The 14124-nt window shown below is 32.7% G+C and overlaps 1 long non-coding RNA gene across 1 annotated transcript; it reads left to right on the top strand.

The window, feature by feature from the left end:
- The first annotated feature begins 3930 nt into the window (after positions 1–3930).
- Positions 3931–13520, top strand: LOC116421371. The gene is made up of 3 exons (XR_004231711.1): positions 3931–4025; positions 7181–7276; positions 13145–13520. It is a non-coding gene; the product is annotated as an uncharacterized LOC116421371 (long non-coding RNA).
- The last annotated feature ends 604 nt before the right edge of the window (positions 13521–14124 follow it).

Raw genomic sequence — 14124 nt, 5'->3', positions numbered from 1 at the left:
GTGGACCTTGAATCATCCAGACCAAAGCAACCAAAGATACTTTTTTTATCTGCCACTAACTTTAGGATTGTTCAAGCCCCATCTCTACTTCTTGTCCAATTCAATGCATTAAAATTTAATTCAAAAAGCATCTTATTGCTACACTTAAATAATTTTATCTTGAGGGAATGGCTACTTTAGCCATTATCTTTCCTTTTTTAATTGTTTGATTTTTTTTTCTGGTTATACATGTAAATTCACTTTTTTAAGTGTACATTTCCTTATGAATTATATCGGGAGAGAAAAATTGGAACAAAAGGGAAAAACCACAAGAGAAAAAAAACAAAAGAAAAATAAAAAGTGGCTAATGCTACACTTAGATAATTTTATCCTAGGAAGAATAGGGATCCATTAAAGAATTTTGAGCTTGTAGACAAGCTCAAGACCTTTGCTTTAGGAAAATCTTTTTGCAAGTATATATATGAAGTGTGGATTGGAGAAGGGAATGATTAGAAGTGCGGAGTTCTGATGAGGAAACTGATGTAATAACTATGTAATAACATATGACTATGGTTGAACTTGGATAATATCTGTGTGAATCAACAAAAGATCAATGCAAGAACTCTTATGAAATGTTAGTAGAGGCTGATTTAATTTTCAAGGGCTATTCCATGGAATATTCTCAGAACTTCCTCAAAGGAGTTTTTGGGTCTGCTTCTTAGCAAATTCTGTCTTCTTTGTCATCATCATCTCTTCAACCTGTACCAGCAATCCAATCCCTTCTTTGAATCTCTTTTCCTTAATGTAATAACAAACAAAATAAAAACCAAAACTTTTAGATTTTTTAAAGCATGGTTTTATAAAGAATTCTTAAAAATCAGGCTATATTCTCATGACCAAACAAATAATAGGTGTAGAAAACTCAAGATACCACAAAGTTTATTTTATATTATTTATGTGTATGCGTATCTATATCTATATGTGAATGTATGTACACACACATACACACACACACACACACACACACACACACACATATATATATATATGTAAAAGGAACTTTTTAAAGGACTTTCATGAGGGTTTTAGGAAAATCATATAAAATGTTTTGATAAGTGTAACCATAATAATATTTCAATGAATCTGTGATCTCTTAGGTACAGTACTTCCTCCAATGGTATTAATTCCAACCTATCTACACTTTATTGTGCACAGTTCTTGTTCCTATAATTCTCCTTAGAGGGTATACTCAATGTACTGAGAGTCTTTTAGATTTCTTTCCAATACAGCATATTATTTCTTAATTTCACTACATAATTGATTTGTCTCCTTTTCCAGCCATATCTCTGACAATATTTTTATGCTTTTCCTCCACTGAATTCTAGATTGCTAATAAATATTTACTCATCATCTATCTTTTCATTGCCACATCAGCAATTTCAGCTCCTCAGACACTTTCATATCCAATGATAGCATATAGAATTAGTGGAATTGCATTGATGTTAAACATTTAGACTTTTCTTCAGTCATTCTTGAAGTCATTAAAAAGAACAATAAGAACAATAAACACTGAGTATATAGTGCTTACTATATGCCAGGTACTCATCTAAGCAAATATATCTCATTTTTGCAAATATATCTCATTTGATCCTCACGACAGTCCTCCAAGTTAGAAGGTTCTTGTTATCTCCATTTTATAGTTGAAGAACTTGAGGCAAATAGAGAGTAAAGTGACTTGAAGGGTATCTTGCCCAGACTCCTCCACCCTACTAGATTCTGGGTCTAATTCACTGGACTTTCATAGATTCTGAACAACATAGATATTCATCACTAATTATATGAGTTGTCTAACTACTGCCATGTCATAACCCAGACAATAAAAAGTCCTGATTATATAGGATTTTTTTCTCTGCTATTTTTTGAGTTATTTTATATTTTCAGTGTTCCAAGGCTTGGTAGAATTTTGAACTACCAAACCAAATAAAATTTCATAAGCAATAAATAACAAGGACAATGAGGTCTTTTGCTCTCTGTATTTTTCAATCAATTGTGTGATTGTAAAGATATAATTTGCTGTGAAATTTTATTTGCAAAAGTCTGGCTTTGGTTCTTTTCTTATGCTTTCATAAAAAAAATTCTTTGTAAATGTTTAGATTATTTTCAGAGAGATTTTATAGAAATGCAAAAGTATAGATTAGTAGTCATTGATATACTTTTACTCATGATTTTAATAATAATAACAATTAGGATATATATATATATATATATATATATAGCACTTTAAACTAAGCAAAGAGATTTATAAATATTTTCCATTTTCCCTCTCACAAAAAACCTGGGAAAGAGATGCTATTATTATCTACATTTTATGAATAAGAAAACAGAGACAAATAGGTTAAGTAATAATAACAATAATAATAACTAACATTTATATAATGGTTACTATGTGTCAAGCACTAGGCTAAGCACATTACAATTATTATCTCATTTGATTCCACAGTAATGTGGGGAGATAAGTGCTATTATTATTCCCATTTTATAGATTAAAAAAAGAGACAGAAAAACATTTAAATCACTTTTCTAAAGTCACATAACTTTTAATATCTGTGACCAGACTTGAATTCATGTTCTTCCTGATGCAACATCCAGAACTACCTTGAAATAGTGTTTATGCAAAATTTCTGATAATTTTCTTGATAATTTATCTCTCAATATTCACAGTTGTATCACTATCAGTATATACCTCCTCTATGTGTATTCTTTTTGCTATAACTGTTTTTTCTTTCTGTTTTCTATGGTATCTTTTAAATGTTGTTATGAACTATAATGGAGACCATCACTAAAGTTAAAAAGTGTTGCCACTAGTGTTATTGATGGAAAATAAGTTTGTTATAAAAAATTTTAACACATCTTTTCTATTTTTTCTTCTCTTTGTTTTCCTTGGTTTCAGATTTATATTTAGATGTTCATGATGTCATCTGGCTTAATTGGATCTTTCACAAAGTTTCATATACATTTTTTTCTTCTATTGCTTCCCATTTTTGATGAGGTAAAACATTTTAGTCTCTTCTTTCACCCTCTTTTGTAAGATTTTAAATAGTTCACTTTCTAAATTTAGTCATGTCAAATTCTATGGTTTTGGTGTCATGTCTATATGCTTATCAAGGGTACAAGTGTTTGTTGAGTGAGGTAGTGTTTAGATAATTTTGATTTTCTTACTTCGGTGATTACTTTTATTGGTTAAAATTTGAAGATGCCTCAGAAGCATATTGTATCTTTTTATTTCCCCCCCTAATTTGATATTGATTTTTATTATGTTCCAATAAGCCAACTGTTTGAATTACAGAATTTATTTGTAAATGAATTTCACAATGGTAACCTGTCATTTTCTGTCTTTTAGAATATAATCAATTTCATTTTCTGTAATTTTTTTTTGTGACCAACACTTCAAGTATTTTCTGACTTTCTTTTTGAAGAAAGTATTTCTAATCTAGGGGAATGAGTTTCTTTTATTGGCTATAAGCCTTTAGACTCTTATTTTTTTGCTATTGTATCACATTTCTCATGGCAACTATAATATATCATGGCAACTATAATATATATATATATATATATAATACATGATACCGGAGAAATGGGAGATAATCAGATAAAGGTATTAGTGTTTAAAGGAACTAGGAAAAGCTTCTTATGCAAAGTAGGATTTTAGCTTAGATTTGAAGAAAGCCAAGGGAGCCAGGAAAGAGATATGAGGAAGGAGACCATTGAAGGCATGGAGATGTCAGTCTGTGAAAATGCATAGAGTAAGAAGATGGAGTGTCTTGTATGATGAATAGCAAGGAACTCAGTATCATAGTACATGGGGAGAAGAGTAAGGTTTAAGACTGGAGAGTAGAAGGGAACCATACTGTGATTTAGCTATAACTTCATTTTATCTTCCCATTTAATCAAGATTGTCAATATGAAGAATGAGAAAATTCAATTTTACTCCTGGAATATACACTTTCTGATTGTTGGAAGAGGGTATCATATTTAAAGTTCCCAAGGTAAGATTAATGTTCATTACAAGTTTAAAAGTTCTGTGACACTCCCTTTTCACTATATTACACATCAATGCAAAAACAGAATGGCTCATCCAGCATTTTGTCATTTTTTTTTTTTTTTTACTTTGTTCATGGGTTTCTGTGGTCAGCTCACAATATAATTACTTAGCCTTAATTACTTAGCTAGGCTAGGTCTTGGCAAATAGACAATTTGTTGCTGGAGTGATACTTGGAAGCCTTTCCAGAATAGTTGAATTTGCCAGATTTTTTGTTCTAGTGGTAAAACCTTCAAGAAATAAGAATCACTTCCATATTCAAGTGAGACATCAAAGTAAGATTTTTGTGGAGGCACCATTAAGATAACTTTGTTTAATATTTTTCTCCTCTTCTTTCTTCTCCTCCTTTTCCTTTTCCTCCTTCTCCTCCTTCTTCTCCTTCTCCTCCTCCTCTTTTTTCTATTTCTTCTTCTCCTCCTTTTCCTTCTTCTCTTCCTCCTTTTTATCCTCTTTCTTCTCCTTCTTCTTCTAGGAGAATAAGGCATAAAATAGGAAAAATTCTGAAGGTGATTTCCATTGTCATGGCAGGATTGCCTATATGTTGTTAGTTATATCAGATGAGGGAAAGCTAGGTTCAGAGTGAATAGAGTGTCAGACCTGAGGTCAAGAAGACTCATCTTCATGAATTCAAGTCTGGCCTCACATCTTACTATGTGAACTTGGCCAAGTCACTTAATCTTGCTTGCTTCAGTTTCCTAACTTGTAGAATGAAGTAGAGAAGGAAATGGCAAACCACTTCAATATCTTTTCCAAGAAGACCCCAAATGGGGTCACAGAGAGTCAAACATGACTGAAATGACAACAACAACAACAACAAAAAAAACCAGCTTCAGAAGTTCTTCCTCATGTTGATAATATAAAGATTCAGAATACTATGCACAGTATTATTTGATTCCAAATAACAACCTAAGTGCTACATTGTTAGGCACAAAATACTACAAGAAAGAATTACAATGCATTGAATAGCTCTTTTATTGAGAATTTATACAAGGAGCATTGGAAAAGAAAATATAGATGTGTGGCTATCTGTCTACCCCACAGTAGAGTTCATGAATGAGAGCATGGATCTATTGAAATACTGAAGAAGTGGAGGTGTTCATGATAACCTCATCTTTCATCTTCATTGAAACTTGGAAATCTTTTTTTTTTTTTCTTAAGCTGATGTACCATTTCATTATTCTGTTTTATCAAAACATTTTAACCTTGAGGGGAAGACTATCTTTCCATATATCTTTTACTAACCTTTTTTCCACTTTCCTCATAATTAATAATCTATATTTGGCATATGTAAAAGTTAACATTACAATTCATTACTAAATAAGAGGTAGTCAAACACACAATGTATCTCGTGATGGAATAAATTGCAATAAGGAGAGATAATAATCAACCTTTGTCTCATTTTACCTCATTGATAGAACCCTATTTATTATAATAAAACTTGGTCATTTTTGTTTCTTTCTGTGAAGGCTGTAAATGTATGTGCACAGCATTTGTGTGCCTGTACCTTCATTCATATCTATCTGCGGTTGTTAGTAATTAAAACTAATCCATCAATTGCTGTTGGCTGTATTCTACCACACAGCCTGAAAATTTACAAAGAAGCTTCTTCTTTGTTCTTTCTTCTAATGTTTCCTAATTCTGGGTTCTAGGCATTAGGTATTTTGTAGATATAGAGATGACAAATCCACACAGTTCCATGAAAGGCGTAGAAAAGTCACAATATCCCAACAAGATAAATTCAATAACTGACTGGAGGAGAATTTAACAATGTACACATAATGTGGTTATTTTGATGAATATAACCTCAAAGAGTCTGTTTCAAATGGTTTCTCATCCACTGAAGCATATGATAATCTATGTTTTTATTTTTCCCCCACTCTTAGTAGCCTAAAACCAGTTAACATTGGTCTTACTATAGCATAATTCCATTGACTTTCTAAGATTATATGGTTCACCATTCAATGACAAATCATGTTTAGAATGTTCTCAACATTTCTTACTTGGGACTGGCATGAAATAAGGAGATGAGGGACTTGAACATCTGATAAAAAGCCTCTCATTTGGTGAATTGCAAATGAAATTTGAAATGTGTGCCCTTTCAAAGACGGCAAGAACAGAAGTTACAAAAAAGGATAAGGGTTTGGGAGGCAGCAGAATCAGATAAAGCAGACACTTTTTACTGGCAGAGTTTGTCTAGAAGCTAGGCATGACAAATATGGTTCTGAAATGGAGCTCTGTTCTGGCATTTTCAAGGAAATATTTTCTCAGAAAAATAGTCCCCAATATTAAAAAATGATTGCCATGCTTAAAATGGCATCTGTCATACTCTGAGATTGTTTAAATCCTCAAATTTTACAACATATTTAAAAATTATGAGCTATGATAAAAGTAATTATCCCCAATATCAAGTTGGGGAGTAATTGTGTTTCAGAAAGGCAGTTCTAACAGACAAATACTCCAAAAAATGAATTAGAAAAAAAATGGACTTTTTTTTGGGTAGGACCTAATATTTATTCTAAATCTAAGGAAATCTGAACATGATAAGTTACTGATTAAACCCTACACATTTGGTTCCCTGTATTCAGCATTCAGGTTTACTTTAAGAGAGAAATAACCTTTCTTTTCAGATTAAATGTTCTCAGTAACCACTTCAGGCTTGTATCATTTTAATGAATCTAAATATTTGGAATCAGATCAATTAAATTGTTGTTTTTCTTCCCAAAATATGTTCTGCAAGAGCAAAGAATAGTTTTCCACTCTCTACTGCACATTTAGATTCTCCTTTTATTGTGAGGCACATTTCTTTGTGGCATTTCTGAAAGAATGTGGAATTTGGTTTCCCTAGTGTTTCATTGAAAAAGCCCTATGACATTATATTGTTTTGTTTTCAATTATTATCCTCTCTTAGGAGGCACATTTCAGCATTCCTAGTTTAAGGACACTAGACAAGGAGAGACATGGACAGCCACAAGAGTATCTCTAGTCAAGTTGGAAAGAGAGTACATCGCTTTCTAAACCGCTCTCAGTGAATAGGAGATTTAGGGCATTGCCATGACAATTCTAATTGTTGGAACTTCATTCTTATTATGGTTTTTTATTCAGGTGGATTCACCCTAACGGTGCACACAGAAGAATCACTTTAATTGCTGGGCTAGATTTGGAGAACATGTAGCCAAGAATCTTCTTCTTTTTGTTGAGGTAACAAAACCCACGGTCAAGGGGGTATAAGTGGAATTACATTTTATGGGTAGACAGAGATTGGTATGAAGGAAGACATGCACTCTTTGACCTCTTGAGTCTTTCTCTAACAAATGACACACATATTTTAAATTAGAGGAGATTCCAATTACTGTGAAATTATGGGCCTATACGAGCTCCCTCTATGGGCTAATTTGATGTCTGCAAATTCCTTTTTTTCTCTCTCTCCTTCCATTTTTCCCCCCAACAAAGGCTCTGTGTAGCCTCTCGGAGAAGGTGGCTGCCTAAGGTTCCTGGGGTTGTGCTCTTTTGAGCGTGTACAAGATGGCTGCCACAAGGCTGTTTGAAGCTGGCGCGTTTGAAGCTGCCGCGTGTGTTTGAAGCTGCGGCATTTGAAGCTGCCGGGCTTGAAGCTGGCGCGTGTGTTTGAAGCTGCGGCATTTGATGTTGCTGAGGACGTTTGTAAATTTGAGACAGACTTTAATATTGTTAGACGGTAGGGGAGTCCTTTTCAACCCCTTTTCATTTTTTTTACTTGAACTTTTGAAAAACTTTTATTTAACTTTTTTCCCCCAACTATTTTAACTACTTATGTCAGCCGAGGAATGCTGTGATTCACAGCCATTATTGTAAGGAGGCTGTTATGTATTTTTAGTGCTTCTGGGACCGTAGGAATTCTTGAGTGACTTTGACTGTATGCAACAATGTGGAGAATAATCCCGACTGTGAAAAGTGCTACTGGGGCTGCAGAAAAGTACAGAATAATTTTTGACAAAGGGCAGTCTCCTTGTTGATCTTAGAAGACAGCCAAGTTTTGCATTGTTGAATTTGTAAGTTTGCTGAGACTGGACATAGGGGAAAAAATAGACATATGAAGCAGAAGTTGGAGACTCACAGATATTGGATTTAGATCTGCAGATATTCTGGAGTAGAATATATCTATTTCTCCTTTGTTAAAAAAAAAAAATCTCCAAAGAAATATGACTAATACCTGGAAATCAATAGATGTGGAAACTTTCAAGAGTTTAAAAAATAGAAAAAAAGTTAATAACACTCTTTCTCCAGACAATATTTTTTGGAAATAAGATCAAGGCCATTAGAGGTATGATGGTTGGGTGATGGAAGAAGTTGTTAGTGTTTCTGTATTTTGGCTAGTTCCTTCTTTGGAAGGACTCTTAACGTGAACTTGGAGAGGGACAGAAGCTACTGGAAAGTCATTAGTTGTCATATAAAAAAATGGACTGGAAGATAAGAATTTAAACTTTAGTACTTTATTTTTTCCCATAGTCTTCAATGCAGCAACAGATTATTTGAGATATACTTTGATAAAATGAGGTGTTTTCTTGATAGTCTTAATTTACTATTGGATATTTTTAATTAACCTCATATTTTGAAAGAGTTGCTTACTTAGACTTATTACTTAAATAATCTTTAAAAAATCAAATGAAGGGTTTAAAGGGTTTAAAAAAATGAAGGGTTACTGGGCAGAATTTGTACCTATTTGATAACATTACTATCAACACATTCTTCCATTCAGCAGAGGATAAATCCTTGAGACCATAATTCATCATTCAGTCACATTTAGATTATTTCTCTATTCAAATTATTGAGATGTATGATTTAATATTTCATTGATTTATAATAGAGTACTTGGAATTTTTTCATACACTGATAAATTTGTCTAGAACATACAATTCCATTCAGCTTAAATTATTGTATTTTAATTTAACTGCAATTGACAGTTTTACAGTTTTATTCTGAAAATTTCTAAAAAAAAAAAAATAAGTGCATTTTGGCTTAATTTGTTAAGTCTTTTGAAAAAAATCATTTTGAGTGATGAAAAACAGATTTATCCCATATGTTATTGCATTATAATGAGTGTTGTGATTAGTCAGATCTCCTAAATACAATTTTTTTCATAAGGCTTTCTTTTCCTAAAAGAAGTATTTAGCATTTGTTATGAATAGATATCTGGTAGCCTTTTAAAAAATATATATATATATATATTTTCTAGAATCAGCAAATATATTCTTTCCATTAAATATCCATTTCTTTCATTTTACTCTCTATTGCTAATTATTCTCTTTTACTTTACATAATGTTAATATTTTATTAAATTTGTGTATAGAGATATTTCAACTCGAACTACAAATATAAGTTTCAAAAGGGCCAATTCAGATTTGATATAAGAAAAAGCTTCTGAACAGTGATACCTGTATTCAAAATGAAATGGGCTCCCTTAGTTTTTTTTAATATCTTGAGGTCTTTTAAGTTAAGGGTTTTAACCTAGAGAATTGGATGGGCTCCTTCGGAATGGCAGTCTTATTAAGAGAGGAAATTATCTTGTATGTCTAAAGATTAGACATTCAAGGACTGGGACACATATAGAAATAACTATTTGGTATTGTTGGGTTCATATTCTGCCTTTCAGATCTTTACTGGGATTTTAGTGATTTCAGAAATAGCCTGAGTTTTTTTTTTTTTTTTAAATGTAATCCATTATGAAGGCTTCCTTGACCAACCCAGTTAGATTACTCTACTTTATTGTATATTATTTATTAATTTTGATTGGGAATTGTATCTAATCACTAGAATAAATACTTATGAATTAATTTGATTTAAAAAAGAGAATTTGACTTGGCATTATAAAATAGTTTCACTTAAGAGTTTCACATAAGAGTTTAACTTCTCCATTTCCATGGGCCATAGTCTGGATTCAAACTATCTTTCTCAGAATCCATGTTACCCTAGAAGGGAAGAGGGAGGATCAGTTGACATAGTCATAAGAAATTCTGCTTGGTGATAAGTCTAGGTTTAGGAGCTTGCTTAATACAGCACTTTCCAGAGAATGTTGACAAACTCTGGGTTTTCCTCATTGCCATAAATCTTGGAGATACCCTGGTGTGAATCAGGTCAAATGTAAGACCATCCATACTTCTGATATATGCCAGTTACTGGTTTAGTTTAGTTTTCATCACAGAACTGATTTTTTGCATCTCTTATTTTTTCAAATGTATAAAAAAGACTGGCCTGGATGTCAAAGATGCCTCTGGTTACTAAGAGTCCATTGATCTCTGTTATTGGCAATTGTTAGCCTTGCTAATAAATACATTATGCTTGGAACTTTGTGCCTCAGATGCTCTTTATTGCAGATTTTTGTCACGACGCTGAACTTCTATAGACCTTATTATCTGTGACACAGATTTGACACTTACTTTGCTTGGATTGTTAGTGATCTTTTCATACATCTTGGCTCCCCAAAAAAGCCTTAATCTCTTCAATAATAGGGACTATTAGGTTAAATTTCTTTGTGTCACCTGTAAATAGTAGTGCTTAACTTTTTGAAGTGAGGTGGGGTTGTTAACTTATTCTTATAGGCATGAATGCCTTTTGTTTATAATTTAATCACAATGCTCATATAGTTATTAGTTTGTTTGGTAATATTATAATTTGAAAAAAAAGAAACAGAAATTGGACACACTAGTGTTCATATTTGTGAGAATCCATGGAAGTCTCAGATTCCATCTAGTCCAAGCTGTATACAAGAAAATCTCCACTATATTATACCAAATAAGTTATTGTCCAGGGTTGAATGGAGCTTGTATCTCAAAAGATAGAGTGCTATTGTCCTTCCATATGCCTGGTCTTTTTGATTATTATAAACAATCAAATACCTCTATTTTCTTTAATTGTAAAGAAAGGGGACTTAGGTGATCGTGTTATTGTTTTGGTTCAATAACATTTTTCAAAATACTGAGAGCCTAATGTTTCACATAAGTGTATTTAGAAATATTGAATCCAACCAGTCTGACATTCTTTGTTATATTGAGGTTAATTTATCATTTAGCAATAGCAGCTTCAGTTTGGATATTTCAAGATTCCAAATAGCAATATCTTGACTTTTCTGTAACTAAAGAGGCTGAATTTTCAAATAACTTTCAGTAACTGAGTGATATCTGTCCAGCTCAGCCCTGTCATTTCCTAAAATGGTGCTATTTTTTATTCCTTGCCTTGTTAGACAGGTTTAGAGAACAATGTACCATTGTCCTTTAAAGAAGTCACTTCTATTTTGATCCAACATCTACTTACATTTGTCAGAATTGGTGATTTTTTTTAACCTTTTGTTATGACACTGACTAACTGTTCTCAGATGTCTGGCTTTGTTCCTGGATGTTAAAAAGAGACATAGTCACTTTGTTAAATCATTCTTAAAAAAAAAAAAAATCAGGCGTAAATGAGTTACCATCGTCTCTATCACGCTATTCTTTTCAATGTGCTTAGGGCTGATTCATTACATTGTATAATAAAGCTTTGGTTCTTGGGTCCCATATTCAGCCATTTGTTCAAATTCATTACTTGCCAAGTCAGAAAATTTTCCAGATTGTTTATGTGAGGTGCAAAATTGGAGGATAAAGAAGATTGTAGGATCTCTTTTGCCATTAGTGTTGAGTTGTATTTTCTCAAAGGAGTGTTGCTTACAACGCAACCCTAACTTCTGAAGAATGTCATTCAAACCTTTGAAAGCTGTAGTTGATATGGGTTCACACTCCACGAGATTGTCTTTGAGGTTCCAGTTTGAATAAAAATCAATGTTCAGCATAAATCTCTGAATTTTGCTAGATTTCAGATTTAAAATAAGAGTTTGATGTAGCTGTCATTGAAACTATGAATCATAAAAAAGTCCTTTAGAAATTTTCTGTTCATTGAGAGGTTTTCCTTAGAAAACTCCTGATGAAATGGGAGCTGTTGTTTCAGATAGTAGCATTTTGTGGTCCAAAGATCCATTGTCTTTGAGTATGGATATGACAGTTTTGTGGGTCTGATATGAGATTGCCTGATACATTTTAATTTTCCCTTTACTTAGGATCATAGGATCATAGATTTCAACCCAGAAGGGACCTTGATAGGCATTTGATATAATAGCATCATTTTGCAGATGAGGAAACTGAGACCCAGAGATATTACATAACTAGCCCAAGGTCACATGACAAGTAAGTGACAGAACCAGGGTTTGAACATGACTCTTCCTATTCAAAATCACAAATATTTTCCAGTGAAACACATTGCTTCTTTAAAAGTTTTGAATAGTTTTCATCAGAATTCCCTTTCTTTCAGTTTTGTTTATTTAAAAATTTTGGTAAAGAATGCTTATTAATACTAATAAAGCATAATGTTAATAAACTCTATTTGTATCTTAGAAATTCAATCCTTGATGATAAGAACACTAAGCAATGACCTCTTTCTTTCTCCTTCCTATCTGTCTTTTCCTTTCTGCCTTCTTTTACTCTTCTTTACTCCCTTCCTCCCTCCTTTCCTCCTTCTCTCCCTTTTCCCCTTCCTCTCTCTCTCTTTTTCTTCCTCCTTCCCCTTCCCCTTCCCCTTCCTCTCATAGTCTCTCTTCTCTCCTTTTTTCCTCTCCTTCCTTTCTTTCCCCTTTTTCTCTCTCTTTCCTCTCATTCTTTCTCCCTCTAGCTTTGTTGTTCTTTGTTTTCACATCCTACTCCCCATTCTCTCTCTCCTTGTCTTCTTTCTTCCCACCCACCTTTCACATTTGAATTTTAGGAGAAAGGTTACTACCAGAGATTTACTAAAGAAACAAGACACTTTGAAAATATACTACAGAAAGACTATACGTTCAGTCCAATTTTCTAAAATGTCTACAACTTCAATACAATACAGTTATAATATTTGGAAGAGTAACAAGGGTATTGGGACATGTTTAATCACAGGTTCAGGAAATCATGCAATTATGTTTTTAATACACTACACTTACAAATTCAGGAAATAGAAGAAACATTTAACAAAGATTTTTAATACTTCACTGACTCTATGATTTCCCTGATGTACATATTCTTTCTCCCAAAACAGGTTGAAAACCATTTCTGCATCTCATCCTGTGTGATTCGTTTCAATATTCTTCCATCAAGTCCATATAGATGATCTATCTAAACTATTGAAGTGTTTCCTCTATATTTTTATTTTTTCTGTTTGTTATATTTTGTTACAACATGAGCAGACCAACTTTTTAGTCATATATGTCTGACACTGTCTGCATTTAAGAAAACCTTATTGATTGATCTATGTAATAGACAGACTTTGATTGTCTTTGATATCAAGATGGGTCAAATTTTCTTCTGGCTTATTTTCCTTCTGCTCTTTTTCATTGTTTTCTGAAGCCTAAAGGTTACTTGTTCTTCATCACCTAATTCTAAATTTGTTCAAAATAAACTATTTTAAATCAGCTTTGCCCTTGATTTTGTCTTTTTGTATGACCAGTAGATCAAATGTTATCTGGCTGAGTAGTTTTTTGGGTTCTCATGGCCTCTTTGTTATAACGATTGTTTTATACTGATTCAATACTTCTCAGAAATGGTGATAGAGCCAAAGGCATTTATGCACATCTCATTTTTCATAGCCCATTATTTATATACTCTTAAATGGGTTAAATCAATTATATTTGCCCCAGTAAATAGTGGAGGGGGAAAAGCATCATTTTTTAATAAGAAAATTAAATTAAATAGAATATCCTATTCCCCCAAAATCTGACATATTTAAGATTTTACTATATTTTGGCTGCGGTCAGTGTTATAACTAAATTGTTCTGTCTTCCTCAAAAGATACTTGGTCATTTGCAATCAATCAACTAATATTTGTGATAAAGCACCTACTGTGTTAAGTTCTGGTCATATAAAGAAATGCAAACGACCCCAATCTCAAAAAGCTCAAGTTATAAGGTGCTGAAGACAACTTGCATACAAGATATACACCGGATAAATTGGAGATCTCAGAAATAAGACACTAAGGTTAAAGAGGACTAGAAAAGGCTTCTTGTTGAAGAGGTGACTTTT

Source organism: Sarcophilus harrisii, chromosome 2 (assembly GCF_902635505.1).
Source record: "Sarcophilus harrisii chromosome 2, mSarHar1.11, whole genome shotgun sequence".
Lineage (NCBI taxonomy): Eukaryota > Metazoa > Chordata > Mammalia > Dasyuromorphia > Dasyuridae > Sarcophilus > Sarcophilus harrisii.
This window is presented reverse-complemented; position numbering and strand designations above follow the sequence as displayed.